The following is a 22,487-nucleotide window of genomic DNA, read 5'->3' as shown; positions in this document are numbered from 1 at the left end:
GTTGAACACTGCCTCGAGGTGTTCATTCTTTCTCCAAAGTGATCCTGTTGTTGATGTTATTGTTGATATAATATGTTGAACACTGCCAAGAAGTGTTTATTCTTTCTCCAAAGTGATCCTGTTGTTGATGTTGTTGTTGATATAATATGTTGAACACTGCCTCGAGGTGTTCATTCTTTCTCCAAAGTGATCCTGTTGTTGATGTTGTTGTTGATAGAATATGTTGAACACTGCCTCGAGGTGTTCATTCTTTCTCCAAAGTGATCCTGTTGTTGATGTTGTTGTTGATATAATATGTTGAACACTGCCTCGAGGTGTTCATTCTTTCTCCAAAGTGATCCTGTTGTTGATGTTGTTGTTGATATAATATGTTGAACACTGCCTCGAGGTGTTTATTCTTTCTCCAAAGTGATCCTGTTGTTGATGTTGTTGTTGATATAATATGTTGAACACTGCCTCGAGGTGTTCATTCTTTCTCCAAAGTGATCCTGTTGTTGATGTTGTTGTTGATATAATATGTTGAACACTGCCAAGAAGTGTTTATTCTTTCTCCAAAGTGATCCTGTTGTTGATGTTGTTGTTGATATAATATGTTGAACACTGCCTCGAGGTGTTTATTCTTTCTCCAAAGTGATCCTGTTGTTGATGATGTTGTTGATATAATATGTTGAACACTGCCAAGAAGTGTTTATTCTTTCTCCAAAGTGATCCTGTTGTTGATGTTATTGTTGATATAATATGTTGAACACTGCCAAGAAGTGTTTATTCTTTCTCCAAAGTGATCCTGTTGTTGATGTTGTTGATATAATATGTTGAACACTGCCAAGAAGTGTTCATTCTTTCTCCAAAGTGATCCTGTTGTTGATGTTGTTGTTGATATAATATGTTGAACACTGCCTCGAGGTGTTCATTCTTTCTCTAAAGTGATCCTGTTGTTGATGTTGTTGTTGATATAATATGTTGAACACTGCCTCGAGGTGTTCATTCTTTCTCCAAAGTGATCCTGTTGTTGATGTTATTGTTGATATAATATGTTGAACACTGCCAAGAAGTGTTTATTCTTTCTCCAAAGTGATCCTGTTGTTGATGTTGTTGATATAATATGTTGAACACTGCCAAGAAGTGTTCATTCTTTCTCCAAAGTGATCCTGTTGTTGATGTTGTTGTTGATATAATATGTTGAACACTGCCTCGAGGTGTTTATTCTTTCTCCAAAGTGATCCTGTTGTTGATGTTGTTGTTGATATAATATGTTGAACACTGCCAAGAAGTGTTCATTCTTTCTCCAAAGTGATCCTGTTGTTGATGTTGTTGTTGATATAATATGTTGAACACTGCCTCGAGGTGTTCATTCTTTCTCCAAAGTGATCCTGTTGTTGATGTTATTGTTGATATAATATGTTGAACACTGCCAAGAAGTGTTTATTATTTCTCCAAAGTGATCCTGTTGTTGATATTATTGTTGATATAATATGTTGAACACTGCCAAGAAGTGTTTATTCTTTCTCCAAAGTGATCCTGTTGTTGATGTTATTGTTGATATAATATGTTGAACACTGCCTCGAGGTGTTTATTATTTCTCCAAAGTTATCCTGTTGTTGATGTTATTGTTGATATAATATGTTGAACACTGCCTCGAGGTGTTCATTCTTTCTCTAAAGTGATCCTGTTGTTGATGTTGTTGTTGATATAATATGTTGAACACTGCCTCGAGGTGTTCATTCTTTCTCCAAAGTGATCCTGTTGTTGATGTTATTGTTGATATAATATGTTGAACACTGCCTCGAGGTGTTTATTCTTTCTCCAAAGTTATCCTGTTGTTGATGTTATTGTTGATATAATATGTTGAACACTGCCTCGAGGTGTTCATTCTTTCTCCAAAGTGATCCTGTTGTTGATGTTATTGTTGATATAATATGTTGAACACTGCCTCGAGGTGTTTATTCTTTCTCCAAAGTGATCCTGTTGTTGATGTTATTGTTGATATAATATGTTGAACACTGCCTCGAGGTGTTTATTCTTTCTCCAAAGTTATCCTGTTGTTGATGTTATTGTTGATATAATATGTTGAACACTGCCTCGAGGTGTTTATTCTTTCTCCAAAGTGATCCTGTTGTTGATGTTGTTGTTGATATAATATGTTGAACACTGCCAAGAAGTGTTCATTCTTTCTCCAAAGTGATCCTGTTGTTGATGTTGTTGTTGATATAATATGTTGAACACTGCCTCGAGGTGTTTATTCTTTCTCCAAAGTGATCCTGTTGTTGATGTTGTTGTTGATATAATATGTTGAACACTGCCAAGAAGTGTTCATTCTTTCTCCAAAGTGATCCTGTTGTTGATGTTGTTGTTGATATAATATGTTGAACACTGCCTCGAGGTGTTTATTCTTTCTCCAAAGTTATCCTGTTGTTGATGTTATTGTTGATATAATATGTTGAACACTGCCTCGAGGTGTTTATTCTTTCTCCAAAGTGATCCTGTTGTTGATGTTGTTGTTGATATAATATGTTGAACACTGCCTCGAGGTGTTTATTCTTTCTCCAAAGTGATCCTGTTGTTGATGTTGTTGTTGATATAATATGTTGAACACTGCCAAGAAGTGTTCATTCTTTCTCCAAAGTGATCCTGTTGTTGATGTTGTTGTTGATATAATATGTTGAACACTGCCTCGAGGTGTTTATTCTTTCTCCAAAGTTATCCTGTTGTTGATGTTATTGTTGATATAATATGTTGAACACTGCCTCGAGGTGTTTATTCTTTCTCCAAAGTTATCCTGTTGTTGATGTTATTGTTGATATAATATGTTGAACACTGCCTCGAGGTGTTCATTCTTTCTCCAAAGTGATCCTGTTGTTGATGTTGTTGTTGATATAATATGTTGAACACTGCCTCGAGGTGTTCATTCTTTCTCTAAAGTGATCCTGTTGTTGATGTTGTTGTTGTTAAGCTAATATGTTGAACGTTGTCTCAGTGTTTTTTTTCTTTCTCTGAAGTAATCGTGTTGTTGTTGTTGTGAAGGTAATATGTGAAGATATTATATGTTGAGGTAATATTTATTTCTCCCGGAGGGATCGTGTTGTTGTTTTTTTCCACCTGTGCTATGCGGAAGTTCAGTTTGTGGTAAAATGGCGATATTTACTTCCCCAAACAATCGGGTTTTTTGTCAAGGACATATTATGGTGATGGGAACTGCTTCTTTTCAAGTGTCGCTTTATTTGTACAGGGTGATGAGAACACTGGTGCGGACCTGAGATGGAGAAATCTTAATCATGTATGTATGTTTTGGGACCGGTTCTCGGGTTTGTTGCATGGATGGTTGATCCACATGGACCAGATGGAATTCTTGTCGTTGCAAAAGACCAATATCGGATAACCATGGGACGCCTTGGCGTCTTTGCAGGTAACCTGGGGATACCTGGGGTAACCTGGTCAATGGTTACTTCTTTTTTTTTGGTATACAAGATCGAGGCTCGTGGAAGAGCTAACATTAATCACAAGAAAACATAAACGGACACATAAAACATATAATAAAGGGAGCAGGAGACAAGATGGGGTGAGAAAGGGAGGCACACAAGCACAATGATAGAGAACGGTGACATCGGGATACCTGTGGGAGGGAAAGGGCTTGGGGGGAGGGGCTTAGGAGGGTGGCGGGGTGGGAGAGGTATAAAACAAATGGACACTGCTCGGACTTCCAGGAAAGAAGTAGGAATTTCAAAAAAGTGGATCTCGGGTGAATTAACGGGCGTAGAAAACATCAAGGTTTTGGATGGGGGATGGTGGTGAACAGCTGTTTTAAATACCTGGAGGGAGGAGTGGGATTTGAATAGAGTGAGGGAGTTTGCTCCAGAGGTGGGAGAAAAGAGGAATGAAGCAGTGAAGGTGAGCAGAGAGTCTTGATTTTGGCAGTTTACCCAGAAGAGGGTGGCAGGCAGATCTTGTGTGACCAGGAATATTTGGGGGACAGAGTACAGACAGAGCTGGGGGAGCAAGGCCGGAGAGGAGTCAGTAGAAGACGGAAAGACCACCAACCTGCCTGCGGTGAGTAATTGAAAGTCCCTCGAGTTAGCTTCATCGCGGGAGTTTTTTTTTTTTTTTTTTTTTTTTGTATATTGAATCGAGGCTCGTGAAAGAGCTAACATTTACTTCACAAACAAATCAACCAGACAAACAAAACACACAAAAAGAGGGAGCGGAAAACAAGATGGGGAGAGAAGGGGAAGCACACAAACACAACATTTGAGAGCAGGGAGATGTGTGGAAGGGAGAGGGCTTGGGGGGAGGAGGCGAGGGAATGGGGGGGGGGGGGGGGTGGAGGGAGAAGTATAAAACACAAGGACACCAAGGACTTCCAGGACAGAAGTTGGTATTTCAAAAAAGTGGAATTGGGGTGAAATTAGCGGGGGTAGAAAAGATCAAGGTTTTGGATGGGGGAAGATAAGAGATGGTGGTGAACAGCTGTTTTAAAGACCTGGAGGGTGGAGTGGGATTGAAGAGAGTGAGGGAGTTTGTTCCAGAGGTGGGAGAAAAGAGGAATGAAGGAGTGAAGGTGAGCAGAGAGTCTTGATTCTGAAATTTTTTGATACTGAAATTTTTGATTCTTTTTGAATTTCTGAAAAATTCCAATGATTCTGAAAGCTTTGGTTTCAACAGCGTGAAGCCGAGCTAGGTGTGAGGCAGGAGCACCAGCCCAGAGGGGAGAGCAGTACTCCATCAAGTGGCGGATAAAAGCTTTTTATGTGGTGAGAAGATCAGGTGTGCCTCGGAGGGACTTCACACGATGGAGGATGCTCAGTCGGCGACTGGCTTTGGAGGCCGGCTTGGAAATGTGGTTTTCCCAGGAAAGATCATGGCAGATAGTGAGACCAAAAAACTTGAGTGACAGAACTTCTTTGAGAGGATTGTTGAGGAAGTAGATGGGAGGGTTATCCAGATGGTCCTTTCGTTGAGACACAGTCAGAGTGTTAGATTTGTCAGGATTGAAAGACATGTTCCACTTGTTTGCAGACCTGGACAAAATCACAGCCTGGTCAGAGAGTGAAGAGGCTGCTGTCTGCCGATCTGAGGGATGAGGTATGGAGCGGCAGAGAGTGGAGTCATCGACAAAGAGATAGGATTTTCTCGAGAGTTGGAGAGATCATTGATGAAGACCAAAAATGCACAGGGCCCAGAACACTACCCTGAGGAACTCCATCCTGAACTGTAACGGGAGATGAGAGAATTCCATTCACGGCCACATGTTGACTGCGACCGGAGAGGAAGTCCGCAAGCCATGCGTGGAGGTTTCCATGGATGCCATTGGAGGAGAGTTTGTTGAGCAGAGCGGGGTGCCAGTCCGTATCGAAGGCATGAGATATGTCAAGGGAGACATCTCTGATTTTCTGTTTGGCATTGGGGACCTCCATCCATTGTTGAGACAGCAGAAGCAGCATGTCCAGAGTAGAGTGACCTGGTCTGAATCAAAATTGATGATCAGAGATCAAGCCATTGGAGAAGAGGAAGGATTTGATTTCCGAAGCAATGATGGATTCCATGACTTTGCTGATAATTGGGAGCAGGCTGAATGGTCTATAGTTGTAAGAATCTGTTTTTTGCACCTTTTTAATGTAAAGTGTTGATGTTGGCTCATTTCCAAGCAGATGTCAGATGACCTTGAGCAAAAGAAAGGGTGAAGAGAACAGAGAGAGGGTGTGAAAGTGTGGCAGAGCAGGATTTCAGGACCTGTGGGCTGATGCTGTCTGGTCCAGTTGCAGAATCAGAGTCGAGATTTGACAGAAACTTCTCCACATTGTCGGGAGAGAAGGACACAGAGTCCAGGAACAGCTGGGTTCGACTGGGTAAGGTGGGTACAGAGAGAGATGGGTTTGGGACTCAAGCTTTTGAGGCAAACACAGAGTTTAGACATTCAGCATTTTCACGTGTGGAGTCACCTGTGTAGCCATTTGAGGTAAGGGTTGGGATGCAGGAGGAACAAACACCAGATACAAATTTGACCAGATGCCACCAGTATTTGGAGGAGGGAGACAGGTTTGAGATTTCAATCTTGAGATTTGGGAGATATTGTTTCCTGGCTCTCCTGAGGGTAGACACACCCTTGTTCCGAGCTTTGTGAAAGGAGCGGAGATTGCCTTCTGTTGGATTTGCCTGCCATGAGGCAAAGGCAAGTTGTTTCAGGGCAACTGTCTCACCACAAGATTCAGTGTGCCATGGACAGGGGGAAGGTTATGACAACTGAAGATGAGATGGAATCGATCTGTGCATGAGAGAGCAATTTACTTTGGAAGTATTCCCAGGATGAGTTGATGTCAGAGGCAGTAGAGATGGGAGACCAGTCCAGATGTTTGAAAGTTGCTTGAAGACCATGCCAGTCAGCCTGAATGGAATGCCAACTCGTTGGCACTGAGGAGGCTCTCTGACAACGGCCAGAGAGATGTCCACTTTAACAAGCAAATGATCAGATGAACCGATTGGAGCAGAAGAAGAACAGCAGACATTTGCAGGGAAGTTAGTCTTTTACTTCAGAAACTTCAGAAAGAAACGAACAGAAATGAACAGCATTTCTCTGCACAACGGATTTTCATAACAATAGGAGTGAATGATCAGTCGATGTCTGTGCTCTGCAGCGATATTCTGGACTCTGGCCATTACGATGCTCTCTTCCCATTATGCAGTTTTCTCGAGTGACACCAAGTGGCAATCGTTAGGAAAGACATCGATGGATATGGATATAGATTCGGATGATCCAGTCGAAGAAAATGATAGCCATTCAAATAATAAAATAATAAAGGCGAGCATATTGTCGGGAGAATGGGCAGAAGAAAGAGACACGTCGTTGGAAAAAGAGCAGGGAGATGATGCAAAAAATGTTTTGAAGCGGCAGCAGAGAACCGAGTAAGACTTCTGCAGAAAATAAAGGATCAAAATGCTACAAAATTCAAGAAAGAGACTGTAGAGGAGTGAGAGAAACATCTGCTGCAAAAAAGAAGATGATATGCTGATAAATTCAATGCAAAGGCGACGGAGGCTGCAGAGCACAAAAAAGCCCGACTCAACAAACTTAGAGAAAGGGCAGCACAGAGAAGATCACAACGGCCTGCGGAGCGAAGACATACACCACTTCAGAAAATTAAAGAAAGACCAACACAGATATCAAAAGAGACCAGTGTGAACTGAATCCAGTTATTTCTGGAAACGCTGGAGGAAAGAGATCTTTGAAGTATTTTAAGGACGATCAGCTGTAAGCGAAGGATTGACACTCACTTTAACTGCTTATGTGTGATTCTATTTATCCTACAGAGCCGTGTATTCTCTTGACAAAGTGCTCCCCCAACTTGTGTATTCTCTTGAGAAAGTTCTCCCCCAATTTGTGTATTCTCTTGACAAAGTGCTCCCCCAACTTGTGTATTCTCTTGACAAAGTGCTCCCCCTACTTGTGTATTCTCTTGACAAAGTGCTCCCCCAATTTGTGTATTCTCTTGACAAAGTGCTCCCCCAACTTGTGTATTCTCTTGACAAAGTGCTCCCCCAACTTGTGTATTCTCTTGACAAAGTGCTCCCCCAACTTGTGTATTCTCTTGACAAAGTGCTCCCCCAACTTGTGTATTCTCTTGACAAAGTTCTCCCCCAACTTGTGTATTCTCTTGACAAAGTGCTCCCACAACTTGTGTATTCTCTTGACAAAGTGCTCCCCCAACTTGTGTATTCTCTTGACAAAGTGCTCCCCCAACTTGTGTATTCTCTTGACAAAGTGCCCCCCAACTTGTGTATTCTCTTGACAAAGTGCTCCCCCTACTTGTGTATTCTCTTGACAAAGTGCTCCCCCAACTTGTGTATTCTCTTGACAAAGTGCTCCCCCAACTTGTGTATTCTCTTGAGAAAGTTCTCCCCCAACTTGTGTATTCTCTTGACAAAGTGCTCCCCCAACTTGTGTATTCTCTTGACAAAGTGCTCCCCCAACTTGTGTATTCTCTTGACAAAGTGCTCCCCCTACTTGTGTATTCTCTTGACAAAGTGCTCCCCCAATTTGTGTATTCTCTTGACAAAGTGCTCCCCCAACTTGTGTATTCTCTTGACAAAGTGCTCCCCCAACTTGTGTATTCTCTTGACAAAGTGCTCCCCCAACTTGTGTATTCTCTTGACAAAGTGCTCCCCCAACTTGTGTATTCTCTTGACAAAGTTCTCCCCCAACTTGTGTATTCTCTTGACAAATTGCTCCCACAACTTGTGTATTCTCTTGACAAAGTGCTCCCCCAACTTGTGTATTCTCTTGACAAAGTGCTCCCCCAACTTGTGTATTCTCTTGACAAAGTGCCCCCCCAACTTGTGTATTCTCTTGACAAAGTGCTCCCCCTACTTGTGTATTCTCTTGACAAAGTGCTCCCCCAACTTGTGTATTCTCTTGACAAAGTGCTCCCCCAATTTGTGTATTCTCTTGACAAAGTGCTCCCACAACTTGTGTATTCTCTTGACAAAGTGCTCCCCCAACTTGTGTATTCTCTTGACAAAGTGCTCCCCCAACTTGTGTATTCTCTTGACAAAGTGCTCCCCCAATTTGTGTATTCTCTTGACAAAGTGCTCCCACAACTTGTGTATTCTCTTGACAAAGTGCTCCCACAACTTGTGTATTCTCTTGACAAAGTTCTCCCCCAACTTGTGTATTCTCTTGACAAACTGCTCCCCCAATTTGTGTATTCTCTTGACAAAGTGCTCCCACAACTTGTGTATTCTCTTGACAAAGTGCTCCCCCAACTTGTGTATTCTCTTGACAAAGTGCTCCCCCAACTTGTGTATTCTCTTGACAAAGTGCTCCCCCAACTTGTGTATTCTCTTGACAAAGTGCTCCCCCAACTTGTGTATTCTCTTGACAAAGTGCTCCCCCAACTTGTGTATTCTCTTGACAAAGTGCTCCCCCAACTTGTGTATTCTCTTGACAAAGTGCTCCCCCAACTTGTGTATTCTCTTGACAAAGTGCTCCCCCAACTTGTGTATTCTCTTGACAAAGTGCTCCCCCAACTTGTGTATTCTCTTGACAAAGTGCTCCCCCAACTTGTGTATTCTCTTGACAAAGTGCTCCCCCAACTTGTGTATTCTCTTGACAAAGTGCTCCCCCAACTTGTGTATTCTCTTGACAAAGTGCTCCCCCAACTTGTGTATTCTCTTGACAAAGTTCTCCCCCAACTTGTGTATTCTCTTGACAAAGTTCTCCCCCAACTTGTGTATTCTCTTGACAAACTGCTCCCCCAATTTGTGTATTCTCTTGACAAAGTGCTCCCACAACTTGTGTATTCTCTTGACAAAGTGCTCCCCCAACTTGTGTATTCTCTTGACAAAGTTCTCCCCCAACTTGTGTATTCTCTTGACAAACTGCTCCCCCAATTTGTGTATTCTCTTGACAAAGTTCTCCCCCAATTTGTGTATTCTCTTGACAAAGTGCTCCCACAACTTGTGTATTCTCTTGACAAAGTGCTCCCCCAATTTGTGTATTCTCTTGACAAAGTGCTCCCCCTACTTGTGTATTCTCTTGACAAAGTGCTCCCACAACTTGTGTATTCTCTTGACAAAGTGCTCCCCCAACTTGTGTATTCTCTTGACAAAGTGCTCCCCCAACTTGTGTATTCTCTTGACAAAGTGCTCCCCCAACTTGTGTATTCTCTTGACAAAGTGCTCCCCCAACTTGTGTATTCTCTTGACAAAGTGCTCCCCCAATTTGTGTATTCTCTTGACAAAGTGCTCCCCCAACTTGTGTATTCTCTTGACAAAGTGCTCCCCCTACTTGTGTATTCTCTTGACAAAGTGCTCCCCCAACTTGTGTATTCTCTTGACAAAGTGCTCCCACAACTTGTGTATTCTCTTGACAAAGTGCTCCCCCAATTTGTGTATTCTCTTGACAAAGTGCTCCCCCTACTTGTGTATTCTCTTGACAAAGTGCTCCCACAACTTGTGTATTCTCTTGACAAAGTGCTCCCCCAACTTGTGTATTCTCTTGACAAAGTGCTCCCCCAACTTGTGTATTCTCTTGACAAAGTGCTCCCCCAACTTGTGTATTCTCTTGACAAAGTGCTCCCCCAACTTGTGTATTCTCTTGACAAAGTGCTCCCCCAATTTGTGTATTCTCTTGACAAAGTGCTCCCCCAACTTGTGTATTCTCTTGACAAAGTGCTCCCCCAACTTGTGTATTCTCTTGACAAAGTGCTCCCCCAATTTGTGTATTCTCTTGACAAAGTGCTCCCCCAACTTGTGTATTCTCTTGACAAAGTGCTCCCCCAATTTGTGTATTCTCTTGACAAAGTGCTCCCCCAATTTGTGTATTCTCTTGACAAAGTGCTCCCCCAATTTGTGTATTCTCTTGACAAAGTGCTCCCCCAACTTGTGTATTCTCTTGACAAAGTGCTCCCCCAACTTGTGTATTCTCTTGACAAAGTGCTCCCCCAACTTGTGTATTCTCTTGACAAAGTGCTCCCCCCACTCGAATCCTTCCCGTCTGTTGCGTGGAAGTTCTGTGGGCTCAACTAGTTTAATATCTAATTGCTCAGTACAGTATATTTCATAAAGTTTATTTCATAAAACTGCATCCATTAAAATAATTTCATAAACCTTCATCTCAGATCATCTCCCATCCAAACCCATGATCTTTTCCACCCCTGTTAATCCCTCTGCTCCCCACCCCAAGCCAACCTCCTTTCAAATTTCCGGTTTTTCCTTCCTGACAATTTGCTTCTGTGTCCATCTTATCCACCCCGTACATCCTCCCTTCCCTCTCATTCCTCCCTACTCCCATTGTTTGTCCAACTCTCCATCTATTTTGTCATTCGACCTTGCTGTTGGTGCCCCTCCACCCTCTCTCTCTCTCTCTCTCTCCTCTCTCTCTCCTCTCTCTCTCCCTCCTCTCTCTCTCTCCTCTCTCTCTCTCTCTCTCCTCTCTCTCTCCTCTCTCTCTCCTCTCTCTCTCCTCTCTCTCTCTCTCTCTCCTCTCTCTCTCTCTCTCCTCTACTCTCTCTCTCTCCTCTCTCTCCTCTCTCTCCTCTCTCTCTCCTCTCTCTCTCTCCTCTCTCTCTCTCCTCTCTCTCTCTCCTCTCTCTCTCTCACACTCTCTCTCTCACACTCTCTCTCTCACACTCTCTCTCTCTCTCTCCTCTCTCTCTCTCCTCTCTCTCTCTCCTCTCTCTCTCACACTCTCTCTCTCTCACACTCTCTCTCTCACACTCTCTCTCTCACACTCTCTCTCACACTCTCTCTCACCTCTCTCACACTCTCTCTCACCTCTCTCACACTCTCTCTCACTCTCTCACACTCTCTCTCACTCTCTCTCACTCTCTCTCACTCTCTCTCACACTCTCTCTCTCTCTCTCCTCTCGCTCTCACACTCTCTCTCTCTCTCTCTCTTCTCTCTCTCACACTCTCTCTCTCACACTCTCTCTCTCACACTCTCTCTCTCACACTCTCTCTCTCACTCTCTCTCACTCTCTCTCACTCTCTCACTCGTTCCTTTTGTTTTGTTGTATCCTGATCTGTTCAGTGTACTATCCCTTCCATGAGCCTTAACCTTTTATACAAAAAGGTATGAAAAGCTTCCAATATAATGACTCGAAACTAATGGGGCCGCAGGCAACACAATCCTTAATAGGCCCCACTAATGAAGCAACAGAATCATAGCTACTGAAAAGAGATGTGATCCAGGAAACGTGCAACAGAAAAATAAATATTAAATACATGGAATTTAATAGACTATTTCCCTGATGAACAAACACGTGTGGCTCAATTGTATGCGTCATGTTTGCTCCGAAGTCCTGTGCCATCATTGTCTATATTATCACAGATGTTTAGCATGACACATGCATGATGCATGTTCATTCATGTCTTACTTTGACTGTGCAACTGAAAATCCCCTTCTGTGCAGCTAACGATGCCATAAGGAATCTCAGGAACGGTCGGTGGCGGTTGGCGCCGTGCGTCCAGCCAGTCGGCCCAACGTCATTACCGACCTTGGATGTTCGTTTTTACAGTGCGGCCCATAAGGCAAAGCCGTCTAGAAAAGTGTTTGTCTGTTCGTATGTGTGTATGTCACTCACAAACGTACACCAATCAGAGCTGAGGATCTGGTCACATGACAGTGGTGATGTGATGTGATTAAGTCTTTGATGTCAATAGGGTGTATGATGGCTTTCTCCACACCTCCATTTTGATTTATATGCCGAATATATTATCGAACCTGTCATTTATCACAATTTGCATGCTCTACCTTTACATTTTTCATTCAGTGTGAAACGCAAACAAACCGATTGTTAAAATGACCATCAAATATCGAAAGCATTGGCGTCACGGGTCTTCCGATGACACGGTCCGTATAGGCCTTCGGCTTCCCGCCTTCATGCCTCACCTACAGGACACCTTGGACAAATTATCCCAGGTTTCTTAATATAGTTGTATTGTTTTTGTAATAATAATAACGTTCATAATAATAATAATGGAAATATAATAGTAACATTGCAATCCCTTTGTCGTGACTGCAAAGTTCCTGATTGAAGCGGTGTATGGTTGGATCATTGTTGACTCAAAACATCTAGAATGAACCAGTCTCAATGCAATCTCTTTGTTTCCATGGTGACAGACAGCTTAGAGACTTAGAGTACATCAAAATAATTTAATATTTACATTATTTGCTAACTGGTATCTTCACCCAGGTCACTATCCTCTTCAATTAAAGTATTAAACAAGCCCGGCTCGGCTGCTGTTAGACTTTCGGTCTTGTTTTCATCATTACTGTACCTCAAGTGAGGACATTCAGGCCTGGTGTTGGGCTAGCGGTTAGGGTGCCGGCTTGGGATCCTAGGATCCTGGGTTTAAATCCCGGTCGATCGCTGAATTAACGCCAGGGGGGTTGACTCAGCCCGTCATCGTTCTGAGGTCGGCAAATTGAGTACCAGCTTGCTGGTAATTCCCTGTGTGTCGCAAGAGGAGACTAACAGAGTTGGTAGCAGGAAGGGCATCCGGCCATAAAACATCGCTTCAAAAAGGGGACGAAGGTGCCCGAAAAAGGCCCAGCCCCGCTCTGCGGGGAAAAATGGCCTCTAAAGGTGGTTCAAGTGAGGACATTCGATACAAAGTAATTTCTGTAAAAACAAACCTCAAGTTTGGATCGTTTTTCTTTGCAAATTAATGTAAAATGTTAAGTTTTCTGTGCTTTTGGAAAGGACACGAGAGATTGGTATATAATTGCTGTCAAATACCTTGCAAAACTTGGCAAAATCAAACAAGGGAAAACTTTGTTGATTCTCCTCTCTTGACATTTCCCATTACATGACGATGGTTCCACTAAATATTAATTTGCGAATAGCTCAAGATACATGCAGACAAATCACCTGTTATCTCAAGCACACGGATCATGCTGCTTGATCCATGAATGAATGACAAGCAGAATGGCCTCCAGTTGTGCCTTTGTCCACCTGAAGTGAGAAAACAGCAGGTGATGATCTCACTCCCATTGGTTGACAGCAAATAACTATTTCAGTTTTGACTACATGGAGGGGGGCACAACTTCGCAAAATTTATTACACGCTTGATTTGTTATCCAGGAGGGCTGTTTAAATTGGATCGTTATAGTGCGGGAAATAAAAATTACAAACCTCCTGATGTCAGGACATCTGAAGTTCATGGCAGCACACGTGGATGAAATGAAACCCCATACCACAGGGAACATTTGTCTGTGAGTAAGAGTTCAAAACCGAACAACTGCCCATTAGTACTGTTTAATACAAGAGAAACATTGCTCGACTCACACCTGGGTTTTTTTTAAAGGTAAAAGCACACATGTGGAGGAAAACATTTCATGATTGAGTGTGGGGAGGGGGAGATGTAGGTGCCTGAAAAGGTGTTTTGATACGATATGGCGATATATATATAGTGCATTCAGAACGTATTCAGACCCCTTCACTTCTTTCACATTTTGTTATGTTGCAGCCTTATACTGAAATCGTTTAAATTGATTTTTTCCCTCATCAATCTACACTCAATACCCCATAATGACAAAGAGAAAACGGGATTTTAGAAAGTTTTGCAAATTTATTAAAAAGAAACAACTGAAATATCACATTGACATAAGTATTCAGACCCTTTGCTATGACACTTGAAATTTAGCTCGAGTGCCTCCCATTTCTCTTGATCATCTTTGAGATGTTTCTACACCTTGATTGGAGTCCACCTGTGGTAAATTCAATTGACTGGACATGATGTGGAAAGGCACACACCTGTCTCTATAAGGTCTCACAGCTGACAATGCATAACGGAGCAAAAACCAAGCCATGAGGTCGAAGGAACTGCCTGAAGAGCTCAGAGACAGGATTGTGTCGAGGCACAGATCTGGGGAAGCTTACAAAAAAAAAATTCTGCTGCATTGAAGGTTCCCAAGAGCACAGTGGCCTCCATTATTCTTAAATGGAAGAAGTTTGGAACAATCAGGACTCTTCCTAGAGCTGGCCGCCCGGCCAAACTGAGCAATCGGGGGAGAAGGGCCTTGGTAAGAGAGGTGTCCAAGAACCCGATGGTCACTCTGGCTGAGCTCCAGAGATCCTGTGTGGAGATGGGAGAAACTTCCAGAAGGACAACCATCACTGCAACACTCCACCGATCTGGGCTTTATGGCAGAGTGGCCAGACGGAAGCCAAACAGTTCAATCTTGGCTTCATCAGACCACAGAATCTTGTTTCTCAAAGTCTGAGAGTCCTTTAGGTGCTTTTTTGCAAACTCCAAGCGGACTTTCATGTGTCTTTCACTGAGGAGAGGCTTCCGTCTGGCCACTCTGCCATAAAGCCCAGATCGGTGGAGTGTTGCAGTGATGGTTGTCCTTCTGGAAGTTTCTCCCATCTCCACACAGGATATCTGGAGCTCAGCCAGTGTGACCATCGGTTTCTTGGTCACCTCTCTTTCCAAGGCCCTTCTCCCCCGATTGCTCAGTTTGGCCGGGCGGCCAGCTCTGGGAAGAGTCCTGGTTGTTCCAAACTTCTTCCATTTAATAATTATGGAGGCCACTGTGCTCTTGGGAACCTTCAATGCAGCAGAGAATTTTTTTGTAGCCTTCCCCAGATGTCTGCCTCGACACAATCCTGTCTCTGAGCTCTGCAGGCAGTTCCTTCGACCTCATGGCTTTGGTTTTTGCTCCGTTATGCATTGTCAGCTATGAGACCTTATATAGACAGGTGTGTGCCTTTCCAAATCATGTCCAATCAATTGAATTTACCACAGGTGGACTCCAATCAAGGTGTAGAAACATGTCAAAGATGATCAAGAGAAATGGGAGGCACCTGAGCTAAATTTCAAGTGTCATAGCAAAGGGTCTGTATACTTATGTAAATGTGATATTTCAGTTTTTTCTTTTTAATAAATTTGCAAAACTTTTTAAAATCCTGTTTTCTCTTTGTCATTATGGGGTATTGAGTGCAGATTGATGAGGGGAAAAATGAATTTAAACGATTTCAGCATAAGGCTGCAACATAACAAAATGTGAAAAAAGTGAAGGGGTCTGAATACTTTCTGAATGCACTGTATATATGTACAGTCACGTGAAATAGTAAGTACACCCCATGTAAAGTTTTGACTTTTTCAACATATTTCAACATACAGCTATTTGATATTAATTTCAACAATATTGATAGATAAAAGGTGATATAATATAACAAATATCATGAAACATTTACATGTTGTAGTCCATTGTATAATTTAAATGAACATAAATGCAAATTTCGCATGTGGAAAAAGTCAGTACACCCCTACGTTTATCACTACTTCAAATACCTAAAATTCGAATCAGGTGCACCAGCTCAGGTGAAAATGATTAGAACATCGTTAGAGAGGATCTTGGAGGAACCTGTCTTATTTAAACCTCCGACATTTAGTTTGGTTTGCTCTTTGTTGTTGAAGTGTGCGGCGTCACCATGCCTAGATCAAAAAAGCTCCCTGAGGCCTTCAGAAAGAAGATTATAGATGCCGACGAGTCTGGGATGGGATTTAAAAAGATCTCCAAACAATTTGAAAACAATCATTCGACTGTCAGGAAGATCATCTACAAGTGGAAAAGATTCTAAACAACTGCCAACTTGTTCAGGCCAGGCCGCCCCAGCAAGTTCAGCCCGAGAGCAGACCGCAAGATGCTGAAAGAAGTCTCTAAGAACCCCAGAATGTCATCACGGGACCTACAGGTAGGTCTTGCCACTGTTGATGTCAAAGTGCATGAGTCTACCATTAGAAAGAGGCTGCACAAAATTGATCTACATGGGAGGTGTGCCAGGAGGAAACCTTTGCTGTCCAGAAAGAACATCAGGGCAAGACTAAAGTTTGCCAATGAACACCTAGGCAAAGACCAGCACTTCTGGAGCAATGTGCTCTAGACAGATGAGTCAAAGGTAGAGCTATTTGGCCACAGTACCAGAAGACCTGTTTGGCGAAAACCAAAGACAGCATTTGACCACAAGAACATGATACCAACTATAAAGCATGGTGGTGGAAATATTATGGTTTGGGGCAGCTTTGCTGCATCAGGGCCTGGGCAGCTCACCATCATATAATCCACTATGAATTCTTCATTGTACCAGAGGGTGCTTGAGGATAAGGTGGGGGCATCTGTCGAAAAGTTGAAGCTCAACCGAAGGTGGACCTTGCAACATGACAATGACCCTAAACATACCAGTAAATCCACCAAGGAATGGCTGAAAAGAAAGAAATGGAGGGTTCTGTAATATCCAAGTCAAAGCCCGGATCTAAATCCCATCGAGATGTTGTGGGGGGATTTGAAACGAGCTGTGCATGCAATTGTGCAGGCTGTGCATCAATTTTTTTTTAAAAATAAATTATTGCAAAGTCAATTTTGTTTGTTTTTTTGTTCAATTACATCACCTTTATCTGTAGATAGTTTAAATTAAAAAAAAAAAAAAAATGAAGATCGAATGATCGAAGAATGCAGAATGAATGAAGAAGAACAAAATGAAGGATGAATGAAAATGAAGAAAAAAATGAAGATGAAGAATGAAGAAAAATGAAAGAATGAAGAAAAATGAAAAAATGAAGAAAATGAAGATGAAGAAAATGAAGAATGAAGAAGAAGAATGAAGTTTAAATGAAGATCAAATATTGATATGTCCACATATGTTAAACAGATAAAAAAACATTTCATGGGGTGTACTCACTTTTTCCACATGCGAAATTTGCATTTATGTTCATTTAAATTATACAATGGACTACAAAATGTAAATGTTTCATGATATTTGTTATATTATATCACCTTTATCTATCAATATTGTTGAAATGAAGATCAAATAGCTGTATGTTGAAATATGTTGAAAAAGTCAAAACTTTACATGGGGTGTACTTACTTTTTCACATGACTGTATATATGTATGTATATATATATATATGTATATATATTTGATCATTCCCACAACACACTATCAGGGTACACCTCTAATGAACAAAAAAAAAATTTGGAGTGTGTTTTGGTATAAACGGTAATTCAGGGTAAATATTCAGTGAGCATAAGTCGCAGTTGGTGGACCTGGTAACCTTGATAACCATTTTCCATTCCACCAGGAAAGATTTCCAAGCCATGCTTTGCTTGTGTACCTCCAAAGTACTTCTTGGGAATGAGGGTGGCATAACAAAAGCTTGGCTGGGAAATGGATTTAGGCAAGTTTTGGGCCTACAGCCTGTTGGGAGACCACAGAAGTTGTTTCCATGCCAACCTACCATCTCTGCAGGCACCTATCCCACTCCACATCACTTCTTCAGCCCCTGTCATGTGCCTTTTTCTCAGGAGTGCTTTATGTCTGCCCACTCTCCTATAAACCCTGGATTTGTGAAGTGCTGCAGAGACTGTTGTCCTTCCGGTAGGTTCTTCCATCTAAACCAAGGAACTCTGTAGTTCTGTCAGAGTAGTCATTGGGTTATTGGTCACCTCATTGACCAAGGCCCTTCTTGCCCGGTTGCTCAGTTTGGTAGGGCGGCCAGCTCTAGAAAGAGTCTCGGTAGTTCCATATTCTTTCCATTTCCTAATGATGGAGCTCACTTTGCTCTTGGGAACTTTCAACAGTCTAGAAATTGTTTTATATAATTTCCCAGATCTACGCCACCTCACAGGTCTATCTCGGAGTTCTACGGGCAGTTCATTGTACTTCTTGGTGGAGTTTCTGCTCTGACATGCACTGCCAACTGTGTGACCTGATATCGAAAGGTGTTTCTTTCTAAATCATGTCCAATCATTTGAATTCGCCACAGGTGGACTACAATCAATTTGTAGAGACACCTCAATGATGATCAAAGGAAATTATATACACCTGAGCTCAATTTGGTGTGTCACAGCAAAGGGGTTGAATACTTAATGACTCAAGACATTTCAGCCAATCATTTTTATCTATTTTGTAAATAAAATACTAAAAACAAATTAGTCTTTGACATTATGAGTATTATGTGTAGACCAGTGACAAAAAAAAATCTCAATTTAATCCATTTTAAATTCAGGCTGTAACACAACAAAATGTTTAAAAAGTCAAGGGGTGTGAATACTTTCTGAAGTCACTGTATATCAATTTCAATAGCAATGCGAAGGTCAGATATGTGCTGATGATTTGTTACTAATTTTAACAGCACATTTGCAAATAAGTAATGTCATCATCATTGTGACTGTTTATTCTCACTAATCATTCCGACTGACGAAAGGCCAAAAAAGAAAGTTTTAAACAACTTAACAATATGCATTAAGGTGATGATGAAAAATAAGTAAGAATAATTGCAAATTTTAAAACGTTTTATTTCACTCATTCTAAGCTGCATGATGGCTGTTCACCTCTTCAAGTCATCCAAACTCATGATTCATTCTCTCCCTCATGAACCCTCCCAAACCCACTCCATCCTCTCCAGGTTCGTGTTTTTCTTTCCCTTCTCCTTTCTTTGTTTTGTTCAATTGTTGTTTCAGCCCCATGTGCCCTTCTTTTTTGTGTTTGAGCTTGTTTCCAGCCTGTTAGCCCCCAATGTCATGCTCGTCACTATTTTTTCATGCTGCCACTACTGTTTCACCCTCGTATTTTTGAGGAGGTGTGGGAGATTTTGTCAGTTTTACGGGTGAATCGCCCATCGCATCCTTGTGTTTTGGAGATTCACTTGGGAACACTGTTTTTGCTGGCAGAAAGGACATCCCAATGAAAGCTCAACGCACTCATTCATTCTTTATTTCTTTTCTTTTTTGTATGCAAGATCGAGGCTCGTGTAAGAGCTAACATTAATGACAAAAAAAACAAACGGACGCATAAGACAAAATAAAGGGAGCGGGAGACCAGACGGGGAGAGGGGGGAAGCACACAAGTACAACATTTGAGAACAGGGACATCAGGAGATCTGTGGGTGGGAGACGGCTTGGGGGGAGGAGGTATGGAGAGGGGGGTGGGTGGGTGAGGTAAAAAAAACACATGGACACTGCTAGGACTTCCAGGAAAGAAGTCGGTATTTCAGAAAAGTGGATCTGGGGTGAATTAACGGGGGTAGAAAAGATCAAGGTTTTCGATGAGGGAAGATAAGAGATGGTGGTGAATTCATTCATTCATTCATTCATTCATTCATTCATCACACTGTTTGCAATTGTACGTTCTTGTTCTTTTTGTGAAACACAGCAGAAACAAACACCCAGTTTAAGTGAATTATCGAACTTTATTGCACAAGACTAATTGTATGGTCCAATATCTTTTCTCGATTGCGAGTTGTATAATTGCACCAAATGGTTCACAAAATCAACCAACGAAATTGACGTTAAGAATGTTTAATTTGGAGATTAGGGGCTTGGGAGTGCCTTAATGGAGGCATTGTGGGCAGCTGATCGATGACACAACAAAAGTACAAACTTTATTCAAGCTTACCATAATGCCAAGGTATTCACAAAGCAGGTAGATCATTCCTTGATGAGCGAATTATTACCCTGCGCTCGCGACGGAGCGAAATGCGGGGTTAAGCATTCAGGTGCGTGCGTACGTGTGCTGTGTCTGAATGAATGAATGAATGAATGAATGATCGTTTTAAGGCCATTCTCCCCAGTGGAGCGGGGGTTAGCCTTGAGGGTCCCATGACAATCATGGTTCCCTGTTTTGAGGCAATATTTTTATGGCCGGATGCCCTTCCTGACGCCAATCCTTGGTCGCCTCTTACGATGCGCAGGGATACGGTGTACCTATTCTAAACCGGGGTACACACCGGGATTATTAAATTCATTTTTAAATGCATTTAAAAAATTCATTTTCTCGACAAACATTGTCCGATTGACACGAAATTTTACCATAGAAGCGCCTCCGCCTGTATAATTTTTATATTCATAATTGTGACGTCAAAGGTCACGTGGTACGGACGCCATCTTTGAAAAACGTTGCACCTCTATATCTCCCAAACCGCTCAATGGAAAAAATGGAAACATCGCTCATTGTCAATTACTCCCAATAGGGATTAAGATATGTTGATGATGATGTCATCGTTGCCTTAATTATGACGTCATAATTCGGCAAGTACAACGCTTGATCTGATCAGTATGAAAAATCTAAAATTCCTCTGCAACTGTTAGTCCGATTGGCACGAAATTTTCACCATAGGAGCGCCTCCTCCTGTGGAATTTTTAAAATGATAATTATGACGTCATAGGTCACGTTGTACAAGCGCCATCTTGGAAAAACCGAAAAACGTTGCACCTCTATATTTCCAAAACCGCTCTATGGAAAAAATTTAAACGTGGCTCATTGTAAATAACTCCATATGGGGAATAGGTGTTGTTAACGATCACGTCATTGGTGCCATAATTATGACGTCATAATTCGACAGGGACAACGCTTAGTTTGATCAGTTTGAAATGTATTGAGCATGATCTATGCAACAATTATATTAGAGAATATATATTTATGATGTCATCGCTGAAGTGGTCTGGCAGCCATATTGGATCAAAAAAAAAAAGAAACGTTCAAATGCAGAAGAGTTGGCTCATACCAAGTTGACTGCGCAGGGTAAGTATTCTATGAATACCATCTAGGTTTACAAGAAATGCTTTCTTATATCGTTGATCAGATCTTCGGTTGGGGGGAAGGAGGTTGTGATGTCATGAGATGCATTGTTTTTATTTTTAGGTAAAGCATGTTGTGCAGATATCAGACTACTACTCACCTGAGATCTGAGCCATTCATTCCCCAGATTTTTCAGAGACTTGATTCAAACCAGAACCATATGTTTCCTTTGTGATGTTGGCAATGGGTGTTTTATATTTAATCATCCAGTGGAAACTAACAGCAGCTATTACCATGCAATCTCGCGATGCACATTAGAAACCTCGAACTATATACAGTCACGTGAAAAGTAAGTACACCCCATGTAAAGTTTTGACTTTTTCAACATATTTCAACATTCAGCTATTTGATCTTCATTTCAAAAATATTGATAGATAAAGGTGATATAATATAACAAATATCATGAAACATTCACATTTTGTAGTCCATTGTATAATTTAAATAAACATAAATGCAAATTTCGCATGTGGAAAAAGTAAGTACACCCCCACATTTATCACCACGTATCACCACTACGAGTCTGGGAAGGGATTTAAAAAGATGTCCAAACAATTTGAAATCAATCCTTCGACTGTCCGGAAGATCATCTACAAGTGGAGAAGATTCCAAACAACTGCCAACTTGTTCAGGCCAGGCCGCCCCAGCACGTTCAGCCCGAAAGCAGACCGCAAGATGCTGAAAAAAGTCTGTAAGATTAAGAACCCCAGAATGTCATCACAGGACCTACCGGTAGCTCTTGCCACTGTTGATGTCAAAGTGCACGAGTCTCCCATTAGAAAGAGGCTGCACAAATTTGATCTACATGGGAGGTGTGCCAGGAGGAAACCTTTGCTGCCCAGAAAGAACATCAGGGCAAGACTAAAGTTTGCCAATGAACACCTCGGCAAAGACCAGCACTTCTGGAACAATGTGCTCTGGACAGATGAGCCAAAGGTAGAGCTATTTGGCCACAGTACCAGAAGATATGTTTGGCGATAACCAAAGACAGCATTTGACCACAAGAACCTGATACCAACTGTAAAGCATGGTGGTGGAAATATTATGGTTTGGGGCAGCTTTGCTGCATCAGGGCCTGGGCAGCTCACCATCATAGAATCCACTATGAATTCTTCATTGTTCCAGAGGGTGCTTGAGGATAATGTGAGGCCATCTGTCAGAAGTTGAAGCTCAACCAAAGGTCGACCTTGCAACATGACAATGACCCTAAACTTACCAGTACATCCACCAAGGAATGGCTGAAAAGAAAGAAATGGAGGGTTCTGGAATGGCCAAGTCAAAGCCCGGATCCAAAATCCCATCGAGATGTTGTGGGGGGATTTGAAACGAGCTGTGCATGCAAGAAACCCCTCAAGCATCGCACAGCTGAAAGAATTTTGCATGGAGGAATGGCCAAAATTTCGCCCAGTCGATGTC

Source organism: Myxine glutinosa, chromosome 3, assembly GCF_964187855.1.
Source record: "Myxine glutinosa chromosome 3, kmMyxGlut1.1, whole genome shotgun sequence".
Taxonomy (NCBI): Eukaryota; Metazoa; Chordata; class Myxini; order Myxiniformes; family Myxinidae; genus Myxine; species Myxine glutinosa.
Note: the sequence above shows the minus strand (reverse complement) of the source record.